The sequence below is a fragment of the Vipera berus genome (assembly GCF_964194415.1).
Source record: "Vipera berus genome assembly, chromosome: Z".
In the NCBI taxonomy this organism is placed as follows: Eukaryota; Metazoa; Chordata; class Lepidosauria; order Squamata; family Viperidae; genus Vipera; species Vipera berus.
Window position 1 is genome coordinate 60,204,352 of NC_138205.1, and position 14,045 is coordinate 60,218,396.

A 14,045-nucleotide genomic window follows, 5' to 3' on the forward strand; every position below is an offset into this window, starting at 1 on the left:
AGGTAGTTATGGAGGTGTGAATAGCCTTTTTCAGGAAGCTAGAAAACATGATAAAAACCTGACCATGAAACAAGTCAAGACGTGGCTGTCAGGCCAAGATGCTTATATGCTTCATAAGCCTGCAAGAATTAATTTTCCTAGAAATAAAACAGTAGTGTCTGCCTTAGATCATCAATGGCAGGCTGACCTCATAGATGTCTCCAAGTTTTCTAAGGAGAACCATAGAAAAAAGTACATCTTAACAGTTATCGATGTGTTATCTAAATATGCCTGGGCCTCCCCTTTATCTGATAAAACAGGGAGGGAAGTTACAGCTGCCTTCCAGAATATCTTTGAAATAGGACGCGCACCCCGAAAAATACAGACAGATGCAGGTAAAGAGTTCTTGAATATCCCACTGAAGAAACTTTTAGCATGTTATGACATTCATCATTTTGTCACTCATAGTGAAACTAAAGCAGCCGTTATAGAGAGGTTTAATAGAACCCTAAAAAACAAACTCTGGAGATATTTCACAGCTAGAAATACGCATTGGTATGTAGACATTTTGGCAGATACTTTTGGCAGATACTCTTCAGGGGTACAATAGCACTTACCGTCATAGCATCGGGACTGCTCCTAATACCGTAAATTTGTCTAACGAAAGGGATGTGTGGATAAGGCTTTATGGGGTAGCTTTAAAAAGTAAAAGAAAGAAAAAATGTCTTACGGTGGGGGATCATGTCAGAGTATCCAGACTGGGGTAAGTTTGAAAAGGGCTAAGAGCAAACCTATACAGATGAGATATTCATCATCAAAGAACTGGAGACAAGGGGGGAAAGAGTTGTATATAGATTAAATGATTACACGGGTGACCCTGTAAAGGGGGCTTTTTACTTTGAGGAGCTCCAAAAGGTTCCTGCTGACCAACAGCGCATATACAGAATAGAGAAAATTATCCAAAAAAGAGGGTGGGGGAGACACAGAGAGTTTCTAGTTAAATGGACTGGCTGGACAGAGAGGTTCAACAGTTGGGTTAAGGAGACTGAAGTACAACATCTTTGATATGGAGTTTTACATCACCCTACCCAGCAATGCATCAGCAGCAATTTTCCCCCAAAACAAAAATTCTAATTTTACTATTCAATTAGCAAGATCATTGGATCTTCCAGGATCATGGGAAGTAGGGCTAGCAGAGATACAGTATCCGCATAGTTGGCACACATTAACTTCACCTGGATATTTTGAAATAGCTAACAAGAGACAGAGATGGCATTTTTCTTTGAGAAGCGGGTACTATAACAGCATCCAACATTGGTTAGAAAATATGAACAAGCTTATATCAAACGTTAAGGATGGACCTAAGACAACCCTACATTATGATTCAGTGGGTCAAAAAATCTTAAAGGAGATGAACTGCACACCATTCTAGTTAGCGGAGAACTTGGACATCTGTTAGGTATGTTCCCTGGATTCAGCACCTTATATGTTTTCACAGACATTGTAGAGCTCCAGATAGTGGGTGACTTCTATGTGCCATTACTGCACTGTGTGCCTGTGCGAGGGTAAGACAGTGATTTCGTCACAATGACCATCCACATTATGTACCGGTCAACAAACGTCACATCGATACCATTACCATAGAAATCAAAACCGATCAGGACAAAAACGTGCATTTTTATCACAGGAAGGTGATTGTCAAGCTTCATTTTAGGCCTCGGAAAAGTGAAGGATGGTTGTGATCAAGGAGCACGGGAACCCTTAAGACTACGTGGCTTACTACAGGGCACAAGCTGGTGGCAGCCTTCCAGGCTTCTGAGGAGCCCCCATTATGTACGGGACAGGTTTAGGGGGTCTGTTCCATGGGTTTTTTCGAAAACCAATGCCGTTTTTGAGGCAAGGATTAGAAATCATTAAGCCGCATGTGAAATCTGCTGCCAAAAACATTGCCAGAGATGTTGCGGGGCATCTTGTATCCTGAGTTGTTTTGAGGGGGCAGGATCGATCAGGGATGATCATAGCCAGGAAGAATTATGCATTGGGCCCGCCTATTCCGTTTAAAAAGAGAAGACTTATGAAAAAGACCTGCCATACCAAGAGGAGACGTGCACAGAAGAGGAAGCCCTGTGGCTTCCGGATGGTAAGGCGACGCCGGAGGCAGCCATTTCTTGGCTGTCAGCCTCGTGGCTCCGTAGAGCCGCCGAAAACAGCGCCGATCAGCTGTTCGGCGGCTCGGAAGCCCCCACCTCGGGAGAAGAGGAGGGGGTGAGCGTCCAGGTAGGGGTAGAGCTCTCCGGGGCCGCCAGAACTTAGAGTTTTGGTGGCGGAAGGATTGAGCCCCCCCGAAGCCTGGGCATGCTCCGGACTGCGAGGCGTCTCTGCTCCGGGTTTTTTGGAGTAGAACAGGGCGTTCGCAACCATCCCTGCTAGCAAGGAAGAGCTTATGAGAACGAGGACGCAGGCAGAGCGATGCAGGAGATTTTGGTGAAGATGATGTTTTGATCTTTAACTCAATGGACTTTGCTGAATCTGCAAGTGAAAGTGCGTAGTTAACAATAGAGGGTGATAATGGCGGCTATATCTTCTAAAGTTCCTGCCCTGAGGCAGCAGTCTTCGGTGAAAACTTCATTGTCCTCTGCATCTGAATCTGTATCAGCTTTTACAGTAAAAGATTTGCAGAGTTTGCTGCAAGAGACTATGGAAAAGCAAATGCAACAATTTGTTGAGTTAATGGAGAAAAAGTTGGAGGAGAAGTTTACAGAGAAATTAGCAGAAATGAGAGCAGACATCACATCTGTAATGTTAAATATGGCTAAAAGCATTGAGATTTTGGATGAAAGAATGGAAGATCTTGTTCAAAATGATATTAGAATGGAAGCCAAAATGACAGAAACTGAAAATGTGATAGAGAAAATGGATTATGATTTGATTTCGACACAGTATTCTCAGATGGAGTTTGCTTTGAGAATCAGAGGCCTAAAAGAAAATCCTAAGGAAAATTTGACGAAAATGGTTTCTGAGGTTTTGGAAGGGGTGTTGGAGCGACCAGCAGATGAAATAATGGAAGATATAGATAAAATCTTCCGTGTTAATTCGTGGATTGCAAGACAAAGGAAATTACCCAGAGATGTGGTGGTTTATTTTACAAAGAGAAAGATTAGAAATGAAGTTATCCAGGCCTCCTATAATATTGATTTTGTAATGGATGAGCAAAAAGTTTTGATTTTAAAAGAGATTCCTGCAAGAATTTTAAGAAAAAGGAAGGAATTTGCTGTGACAAGGAAGACATATTCTAATACAATATGGCATTTATTCATTCTGCTTCAGAGGAATGTGTTAAAGCAGAACTGGATCTTTTTCAACTGGCGCCTACACAGACCAGTATTGAAAACAGTACCTATGTCGAAATCCCATCTTTATCAGCGCTGACACCCAATGCTCCCCTGGAATTTTTTATCATGGGGCATGGTGAGCATTACACAGATTTAAACAACTGTATGTGAGTTGCAAGATTGTAAAGGCTGACGGATTGGATATTGATGTCGGGGCTAGGGTGTTGTTGTTGTTAGTTGCAAAGTTGTATCCGACCCATCGCGACCCTATGGACAATGTTCCTCCAGGCCTTCCTGTCCTCTACCATCTTCTGGAGTCCATTTAAGCTCACACCTACTGCTTCAGTGACTCCATCCAACCACCTCATTCTCTGTTGTCCCCTTCTTCTATTGCCCTCAATCTTTCCCAGCATTAGGTTCTTCTCCAGTGAATCCTTCCTTCTCATTAGGTGGCCAAAGTATTTGAGTTTTAGCTTCAGGATCTGGCCTTCTAAAGAGCAGTCAGGGTTGATCTCCTCTAGCACTGACCGGTTTGATCGCCTTGCAGTCCAAGGGACTCGCAGGAGTCTTCTCTAGCACCATAGTTCAAAGGCTTCAATTCTTTGGCGCTCAGCCTTTCTTATGGTCCAGCTTTCACTGCCATACATTGCAACTGGGAAGACCATAGCCTTGACTATACGCACTTTTGTTGACAGGGTGATGTCTCTGCTTTTTAGTGTGCTGTCTAGATTTGCCATGGCTTTCCTCCCAAGGAGCAAGCCCTGACCAACTACCCCATAGCATCACTGTTTAATCAGCTGGATGTTACCTTGGGAGATCGGCTCATTACACAGAACCATCATTGCTATTCTTACCGTGCCATGATTGAACTGATTCTGAACTTTGGTGGTGATGCGCTGGGTACCCAATTTACAGCTGGTGGTTTTTACAAAGATGACTCGGACCTCATGGAGAGTACTCTACTGACAGCCACTGGGAACTCTGGTTTCAAAGTGAGAGCAAGACACACGGCCGGTAGTCGTAAATGGGACCTGCTAGGGCCTCTGCATAGCGATCTGTTTTTTCAAGACACACTGCTAATTAACGGTATTGATGTGAAAGTCAAATTCACAAGAAACAGAAATGAATTTTGCTTGATGAAGGATGGCAATGAGAATTACAAAGTGCAACTCTTGGCAGCTTCTCTCTTTGTAAAACGTGTAAAAGTAGCCCCAGGAGTGTGTCTTGGTCATGCAGAAGCTTTGCTCTCCTCCAATGCCAAATATCCCATTGATCGAGTGGGGATGAAGGTTTTGGGACCGGCTGCAACAAACTCTGTTATCGTAGTGTTTGGAGGAATCTCACTTGTCAGTTGACCTAAATAATCACCCAAAGGAGGTGTCCACGCCCCCTCTCTACTTATAAAAATGACTGAATTGGTGTCATGGTACAGGCACCTATCGCCCAGCCCATTCAGTAGCCTGTATAATTCCAGCTGCGCATAAGCTGTTGTAAAGCTGGCAATGAATACATTAGTGCATGTGGTTTTGGTGGAGTGGTTCTTGGCTGTTTTCCACGTCACAATGGCTGTCTCCGTATCCACAAACTCACATGAGGAAACATCGTAATAGGGTACAAAAAGATATTTGAATAGTTCCTCAGGATTTGTTACCACGGATGTGGTCAGGTGATTGGTGCTCTGCCCAAACTTGCCCCACAGCGAGTTTAAGAAGAGTTTGGCAATCTGTCTTTTAGCAGGATTTATTTCAATGTGGTCACGTCGTAAGTGGACACCTTCCATCTTTTCATAAACCTGAATATATTGCTCTTTATCCTGTTCTGTTTTGCACCAGTCAGGGTAACCACTGGCTTCCTGTTTCTGTCTGAGATGTGTGTTCATATAACCTGAAAATAGCCCATTTGATGTTCTTTCAAAATGCCAGATCTCATAGATTTCAACATTTCTGTAACCTTTTTCTAAAGCTACATTCAATTCAACAGTACACCATGTCCCAGTCAGGGCTCTTTCCTCATCACTGTGTTTACAGGGGGTGGTTTGCAGTTTTTCTGTGCAGGTTGCGCACAAACTAAACATTAATTTGCCCCCTGATTTGTGGGGTAGGACAGGGAAATAGAGATTCCTTGGCGGATACACTTTGACTTTGGCTAACCCAAAATATTGCTTTATGTCCCCAAACTTTTGGTAGATGATTTGTGGATGGCCGATTGGGTACTCCTTGGTCTTATTCACAAAAGGGTACAAACTGGTGAAATCGTAGTATAATATTTGTTCACCAGGTTTTGGTTTGTAGTACAGGCATGTGGCATTTGTTCTGCCACCAAAAAAAGCATCTTGAGGATTCAAAGGAGTTGGGAGCTTATTCTCAACTAGGAACTGCTTCAAAGAGGTGTCAGCCTCCACCAAGGCCCTCCATTCGTGTTCCCAAATGCAGCGCACAGCATAACCCCGGCTCCTGAGGTCCTCCTCTTTAATCCTAGTACGGTTGTGCAGGCTACCATATGTTGAATCAAGTAATTTGTTGAAGTCTTTTTCAGAGTAGCAGACAGGGCACCCATGAAAAAAAAAACCCGTGAAATTCAAAAGCTGTGGGAGTTCCATTTATGACAGCAAAACCATCCAAAAAATATTTGCCTGCTTTTCACCCCCCTTCAGAGCATGCTGAATACTGAGATTCTCAGTGCGCTCTATATGCATCAACCATTGAATCGCTGGAGATGAATACCTTTTCTGTGTCTTCTGTGTCAGTCCAAAGGTGCTAACACAATGGTATCACTCTTCAAATACATGAACCGGTACTGTGCCATGCAGACAGATGGCAATGTGATATATTGGAAGGGGTCAATGCATCGAACGTCTGTCTCCTCAACAATATCTTGAGAATATCTTGAGAAACTCAAGCTCAGTCATTTCCATTACCTGTTTCCTAAATCGAATACAGGACTCTCTTAATATATCTACATCTTGTCTGCAATAGTAAGCCAGAGCCTTCTTTAGTTTAAACACAGTACCTGTATTAGCAGCATGCCACTTCATGAATTCTTCTCTCTCCCCAGGCATCATGGTTTCAGGGCTATAATACTTAGCTTCAGGGACTAGTCCCACGTAGTCTTGATTGGCCATTGTACTGAACAAGTGGGAGAAATACCCTTTGCTGCCTTGAAACCCCATAGCTTTGGGTAATTTGCTTAATTTAAGGGGTAAAAATGAAAGACTATCAATAAACCGAATATTATAATCCGGAAAGGTAATACACAGCAGTTTCCACCCCTGACTTATAAGTTCAACCCTAACCTTTTCACGGATCAGCTGTCTGAGTACTAGGTATCTGTCATAACCTTTGGAGTTGTGAGCGATAAAAGTACATCGTTTAAAATTAAGATTTATAAACTCCTTTACAAACTGTTCCAGGCATCTAACACCATAACAATCCCAACTCACAACATCTTTATCATACCACTCCTTCAACATATCCCTGGCGTAGACATAATTAGGTATATGGGTTCCTGTCTCTTGACAGCATTCAAAATCATAAATGATGTATCTTTCGCCAATTCGCGGTCAGACCAACGATTTTAGAAAGCATAAATGCCCATCCAAGCTTTCAACCTTCTCAGAGCACTGTCCACACTGGATTTCCTTGCACTTTTTGTGGGGGGTAAAGACATAAACCCCACATGTTTCACAATATGCTTTATTCTTACAGTCAACCTTCCCTTCCCTAGCGAGTTGTGTGTGTCTTTCAAGACACACCTTAGACTGGCAAAGCACTTTGCATCTACAGCAGTGCGTCTTCTCTGCCTCCACCTTCTGACATTCTAGCTTGAGGCATGCTCTGCAGATATATTGACAGCCGTGACAAAATTTGTGGTGGTAGGGTGTGTGGCAGAATTTACAGAAATAGTGTTCACCTAGGAAGCCCTTGATATTTTTGATGCCACAGTAATGCTTGTTGTGTAACAATATGAACTTTATTTTTTCTTGCTGTGGGCTACCTGTGACAAAAAACCTCCACCCACCCTGCATATAAAACAAGATCTTTATAGTGACCCTTAAATCTTCAAAGAGGTGTATCTGAGAAAAGTCAATCCTCTTTTCTGTGGAAACACCCACCCTGCTGTGAAGTTCCCTGGCCCTGGTAATAATTTCTTGATTTCTATCATCGACACCAATCAGATAGAACAAACAGCTGGCAAAACACAGAAATTCACCTTCCACACTGAAATCTACTAGGTGTTGTCTTTTTTTTCTTCAGCACTCTGCTGAGCAGTACAGTGTTTAACTTCCTAAGCCCACCCCCCTCCCTGTTCTTCACAATAGTAACCACTAATAGTAAATTAACACCCCCCCCCCAATATCTCTGCCTTGCTTTGAAGCAGATTTTCAACACTGGTCAGAAAATCATCAGCATTTAAATCATTCACATGCCTCCTAAGAGAAAAGAGAGGATGATTTAGACCCTCTGCATCAAACCGAAGTTGAACAAAATCGTTTAGACCTATGTCCCTGGCAACATTATTCAAAAGAGTCTGTACCGCATTATGGATAGCCTTTTGCATCTACAAAAGACTGGATTCGGTCAAGATTAGCAAATCTATATCGATGATAGTGTTCCACAGCTCTGAAATTTCTGATAGGCTTCTCCCATGCTTGCACCATATCCAGATAAACATCGTTCATATTCTGAGAGTTTGCAAAGTTAGGGGCTTGTAGCGGGGGCATAGAATGACATATCTCCTCTTTTGGTTGAGATACAGGCATAGATTCACAACTATCGCTGCCTGCTGGGGATGCGGGAAGTTCACCTCCATGCATTTTTGCTTTTTTGCAGGCTGGCTCTGGTGAAACAAACAAACAAAAGGCTATCACCAACATTCCTAATAACATAATACCACCCCTCCTCCCTTTAGTTTCTAAAAAATAATACTAATGGTTTTGTAGTTGGGTAAAATGCTAGATATTATACCTCCTAACAGCATTCGTGCTACGTAGCTTGTGGAAGGCTTTTGGCTATCACCTCAGACTCCTTGGCACTCTGTTGGAATTGTGAAATCCACAAATGGTTGGTTGTCCTCCCATTCTGAAGGAAAAGAAAAAACCCCAACATTCAGAATTGCTGCAGAAATGTTTATAAGAATCTAAATGTATGAAAGTATGAAAGACAAATACCTTCATATACCCTCAAACATTCTGAATCTGTCAATTCATTCTAGTGAAAGAAAACAAGCAATTAGACAAACAAGCAAGCAGACAAGAATGTTACAAACTCCATTTTGCATCTAAGTGTTTCAAAAATTAGGCATAAACTACTTTCATTAGTAGGATTCATTCTGAAAAGGTTCTTCTTAGTAGATCAAATGGCTCTGAAGGTATGGGTATGACAGAAGCCAGCAGACGTGACTTTCCCAGTAAGGGACATGCTTTTATACAGGCTGTTGATGTAACAAATTAATCCCATCAGAGTTAGTGAGTTCTTCTCATTTTTTGCAAAACTGCCCCCCCGCCTCATCAGGAAAACCTGATTGGATAATATCACATGAGCTTTGATTAAATTGTATCTCTGTGTTTAACACCTAACAAGGTTAAACAGAGGGCCACCAAAAGAAAAAACATAATACATCTTTCATGTGATTTGTAAAGCACATTTTATTATAAATTTCATAGCATTAACGGTTTTTTGTAATCAATTTCTGTTACATTCTGACATATAAACCTCTTCAGAGACAATGGCAATTCGGCTTCATTAATGACAGTGGTTTTTTCATAAGCGCTATATGATGTATGAATTTCTTGAGCTCACCAAGGGAATCCCTGGTGAAATATAAGTTATTCACTTTGTCAGAAATACTGATGATGACTCAGAGAATATGAGGCATAGAAAGTCTAAAGCATAAGCTGCTAATAAGCTCTGTTTCACTGGTACCATCCGCATGGTCTTCATCTGATTGTAGACACCCCATTAAACAATGGTGTAATATTTTAATATTTTAATGATACACGCTTTCAGAATCTGAGGCATGCTGACATTTTGAGATTCCACTGTTTCTAAAACAGGAAATAAGGTAGGATTAGTCTAGCTGTTTCAACTAATCAAAATACTGTTTTCTTAATTTTTATATTTACTTACCATTTGATGTTTTGCAGAATCTGCAACAACAAGGCTTTATAAGTTTGTTGTCTTCAATGAAGCCATATAGCTCAGGTCCTTTTCTTATTCTATGCCCACGCTTGGGAGGTTTGGGGATCAAATTTACATCAAACAAATCTCCATCAGTATTTGCCATCTTTAAAACACTGCTGGAATTAAATTGCTAGCTGTTCAGACCTGCCTGTACAATCTCCCCCGTGCATGCTATGACACGTCCTTGAGCCTTGTGCCTGTCCAGAATCATGGGGTATGACATGCCCAGGCATGTCCCGAACAAGGCCTAACCCCCTTTTTTTACTATCAGGCACAAACACGCATGCTCGGATCCACAGCCCTAACATGCCCGAACAAGTCTACTTCCTACCTGGCTGGTTGCCCTTTGTGAGCATTTTAATTCCTGTTAATATTCCCTGTCTTTTTGCTGTAGGGGGTGCAGAATATATTTTATTAAGGCCGTGCTTCGTATGGTTACATGTACATGTGGATTTGAGGGCTCAATTGACAAAATATGTGACTTTAGATTTTTACAAAGGTAAAAACCAGCTGCGGGTTTTAAATGGTTTTTTCCCCCCCACCCTGTATTCGAGAAAATGATTTTAAAACCTTCTAGAAATAAATACCTTTTAGAAAAAAGGGGGTTAAATGCAAGCCCTGGCCACGTTTAGGGCCTTTTTCCCCTGCTTTTGAGGTGCTGATTTTTAAAACTCCACAAAATTAAAAGCATCATTAGGCTAGAATGATTAGAAATAGAAAGCATTTATTATTATTATTATTTCACAGCTCCCCAAATTAGGGCTTGTTTCCCAAAAGCACAGGCCTCTGTTAATTCTTTACTTTATTTAGCTTATTCTGTTTGTTTTGAATGTCCATAGAACTAGTCTAGGGTTAAGCTAATCATGTACCCAGAGGCTTGACTGCCTTGACTTATTGATGGGGTTAGGTTCAAGACGTCTTATCTGAAAATAGGGTTGCTAGGGTTACTCTTGCTTATCCTGATGGGCTTAGGCCAACACTTCCACTTGCCTTATCTGAAAATAGGGCGGTTACTTCCGCATAGGGCCATGATCTGCTGACATAATCAACACCACGTGGGTTTGTTTACTTTGATGACGTCACTAATCAAAAGTGTTGATAATTTTCATTAAAAAAGGTATACACTATAACTACTGCCGTAACTTCGAACAGTTACTAAATGAATTGTTGTAAGTTGAGGACTACTTCTATTTAGTCAATGAAAAAGTATCATCCATCTACTGTTCCAAATCATAAATATTCATGATTTAAAGAAGACATGCCTTTTAATAACCAGTCTTAAATGTTAATATTTATTCCCTTCAGTGTTTCTGTTTTTGTATTAATAAATACTGTTGCTGATCAGGTAAAAGCATATAAGTATTATGTGACAATGTGAGAACAGCTTTGGAATGACTATAGTACTGGCTTATTTTTAAAACCATAGACAAAAGTACTTAGACTAACACTCATTTTTCAACAAGGTATAGGCTTCCAATCTTTCTGATTTGACTGATTATAAATTCTAATTCTAATTCATAGTTTCTAATTCATAGCAAAATAAATTATTTCCCCATCTCAGTCTGGTTTACATACTGTAAAGGAAACTCAAGAAGAAACACTAATTTATTACAATGTATGTGAATTTTAAACATTTTGGAGACGATTATGAGACTCATCTTCTAAGTTAGCTTGCTTAACTGTGTTTCTGAAATAATCACAATGCCTGATTCATACATATATTAGGCCATGAGCCACAGTTTGCAAAATATTTTGATAAGGTTTACAAACCACATTATTACCTACTGTGTCATGTCCTAGGCTTCTTATTCTATTGCTATGGTTGAATGTTCTAGCTCAATTCTTTATATATCACTCCATATTTAGAAGTGTATTCAAAGATCTATGTGTACACAACTGCAGAACAAATAGTTAATTCAGAATGAAAGAAAAGAGATAGTTTTTTTTAAAAGGTGAAAATTTAAATAGAATAAGATGATCTGTAGCATTAAGCCAAGATCTGCACTGCTGGGCCAGACCCTTAAAGTTTTTTATTAGAAATCAGTAGAGCCTGAGGGTTTGTTTGTTTTTGTGATTCAAACCTCTGGCTTGTATGTTTATAGCAGTGGTGTCAAACTGCTGGCCCATGGGCCAGACACATCTCGTGGAAGCCGTGCCCACCCCATTGCCGGCAATGGCAAAACAGTTCCAATACGTTGCATGATGTCACGTGACATTGTGAGTTTGATACGTCTGGTTTAGAGTGTCACTCAACAAGATATTTGCAATGTTTTAGACCTAGGGCCTGATCTTTATCCAACACTCATTGTGAAATCTATAACACAGTTGTGGATTGTGGAAGTTAAATTGTATGTAAGATAAATATAGCTGTTTATGAATGTTTGTACGGGAAAATGCTGAGTTTGTTTCATGGATCTGTTAAAGATTTATGATAGCTAAAACTATGAGGTTTAAAACTATGAGCAATGCTACTATTTTTCTTTCCTGATGATAAATAATCTCATCCAGTTTTGTCTCTGCATTATAAAATGTTCTGAAATTAGATGTGTAATTTGAAAACAGTTGCACTCTAGTGACCAAGGGATGCATTTTTAGAAACAGAAGTTATGTGTGTTATTGGTGTTAAATATCATTTTAGAATGTTGTTTATATGCAGAATGTACTTAAATTTAGCTTTGTTCTACAGTTTTTTTTGTGGTATTTATCAGATTGTTAGGGCTCTGCAAATTTTTAGATGTTTCATAAGATGTATTTTGTAAATGAATGCACCTCTGAATTTTTAAAGCAGTTGCATCTTCTGCAGAGCTCAGATGGCTGTCCCAGTTCATGCAACATTTCTGCCAGTACCAGTAGAAAACCAGCTATGAGTGTACATAGATATGTAGTACAGGTACTCCTTGACTTACAACAGTTCATTTAGTATATGACAAGGGAGAAAACCAAGAATTAGAAACAAATTACTGCAAGATGCTAAGGAAAGAGGAGGTTTGGGTTTACCAGACTTGAAATTGTATTTTGATACTTGCTGTTTGAATTGGCTAAAAGAATTAATAAGAGGTTACTCAACTTAGAGAGCTATGAATTAAGAGTTGGATGGCACAGCTATTTATGGTATGGCAAGGTTAAAGTAAATGTTGATTTTAATAACCCTTTTGCTAGATGTGCCATACTAAGAATTTGGAATAAATATAAAACAAGTTTTTTTGTAAAGATTTCCCTTTGAGAGTCCCCCCCAGAAAGCTTTTTTCAGAAAGGAAATGATGGTGAAGCCAGATTGGTCGACTTATGGTCAAATAATATTTTTAAATTTTGATGATCCTATCCTCAGACCCAAAGAGGAGTTAGAATCAGAAGAAACTATCTGGTATTGGTTTACATATTTACAATTGAAAGAAAGATTCAAAGTAGCCAAAAAGAGTTACTGGTTTGAATTTGTGAAAAATGAAATGGAAATCCTAGTATGTGTTAGTGATGAACATATTGTTATTGAATTTGAATTTGGAAAATGAATATATAAAGCATTGTATGATTCTTTTTTTTTATTGAAAAGTTTTAACATACAATTTTTCCCTTAAAAAAAATCCCCCCTCCCCCCCCTTCTCCCTCCCCCCCTTCCTCTCCCCCCTCCCCCCCTCCCCCCCGACTTCCCAGAGCTAAATACAAGGTATATATATAAAAAAACAATCATAAACAACCATATACTAACAACCATAAACTCTAAAATCTATCACTCTCTAGCTTATATAGGATAAAACAAACCTTAGTAATATTAAATATATATAAATATATATAAAAAAACATATAGAAAAAAAACAAAGAAAGAAGACTTATTCAAATATAAAACTTCTTAACCCTATACTTGTTCTGAATAAACCCAAGCCATTTTCTCCCTTCCATAATATAACGTTCCTGCGAGTAATCTTTCAAATAGGCCGAAATCTTCACCATTTCGACCAGGTCAGAAACCTTTAAAATCCACTCTTCTATAGTCGGCAGTTCCTCTTTCCAGTACTATCCCCGTAATTAAGTTCAACATCAACTTAGTATATTCCATCAGACTTTTATCCAAAAAGCCTTAACCTTTTTACAAGTCTACCATATATGAAAATATGAAAATATATTACATCTTTATCACCACACCTCCAACATTTAGGCTAATAATTCAGATACATGCTTAGCTTTTTAAAATCTAAATACCATCTATAAAACATTTTATAAAAATTCTCTCTTAGATTTCAAACTTGTATAAATTTTACATTCCTCACCCAAATCTTTTCCCACCTCCCACTACTTGACTGTAAGTACGTTGTGAAAGTTCCATAGACTTCTGCTGATCTTGTTCTTTTATCTTTTTTGATCGTTTTAAAGCAGCACGCGTCACCCTCTGTTCTCTGGGATCATCCAAAAGTGTTATAACTTGATCTCCTCCAGCACCATTCTCCTCTGTCTGTCCATCTTCAGCCTCTTGATATTCTCCTTCTCCAGATCCCTTTGCAGCTTCCAGAAGTGTTAATGGGGTTGCTTTTAAAACATTATTGTAAAAATCACGCGCTTG

The 14,045-nt window shown here is 39.7% G+C and overlaps 1 protein-coding gene and 1 long non-coding RNA gene across 8 annotated transcripts in view; one reads left to right on the forward strand and one right to left on the reverse strand.

The window, feature by feature from the left end:
* COBL (cordon-bleu WH2 repeat protein) overlaps window positions 1-14,045 on the forward strand; it is a 242,330-nt gene that overhangs the window by 4,944 nt on the left and 223,341 nt on the right. The gene's annotated exons all lie outside the window — the stretch shown is intronic.
* Window positions 7,772-9,493, reverse strand: LOC308677295. Of its 2 annotated transcripts, XR_014028448.1 has the most exons (4): window positions 9,437-9,493; window positions 8,479-8,518; window positions 8,276-8,389; window positions 7,772-8,147 (listed from the first exon to the last, which is right to left on the reverse strand). It is a non-coding gene; the product is annotated as an uncharacterized lncRNA (long non-coding RNA). The 2 variants fall into 2 exon arrangements; XR_014028449.1 differs by having other exon boundaries at window positions 7,772-8,389.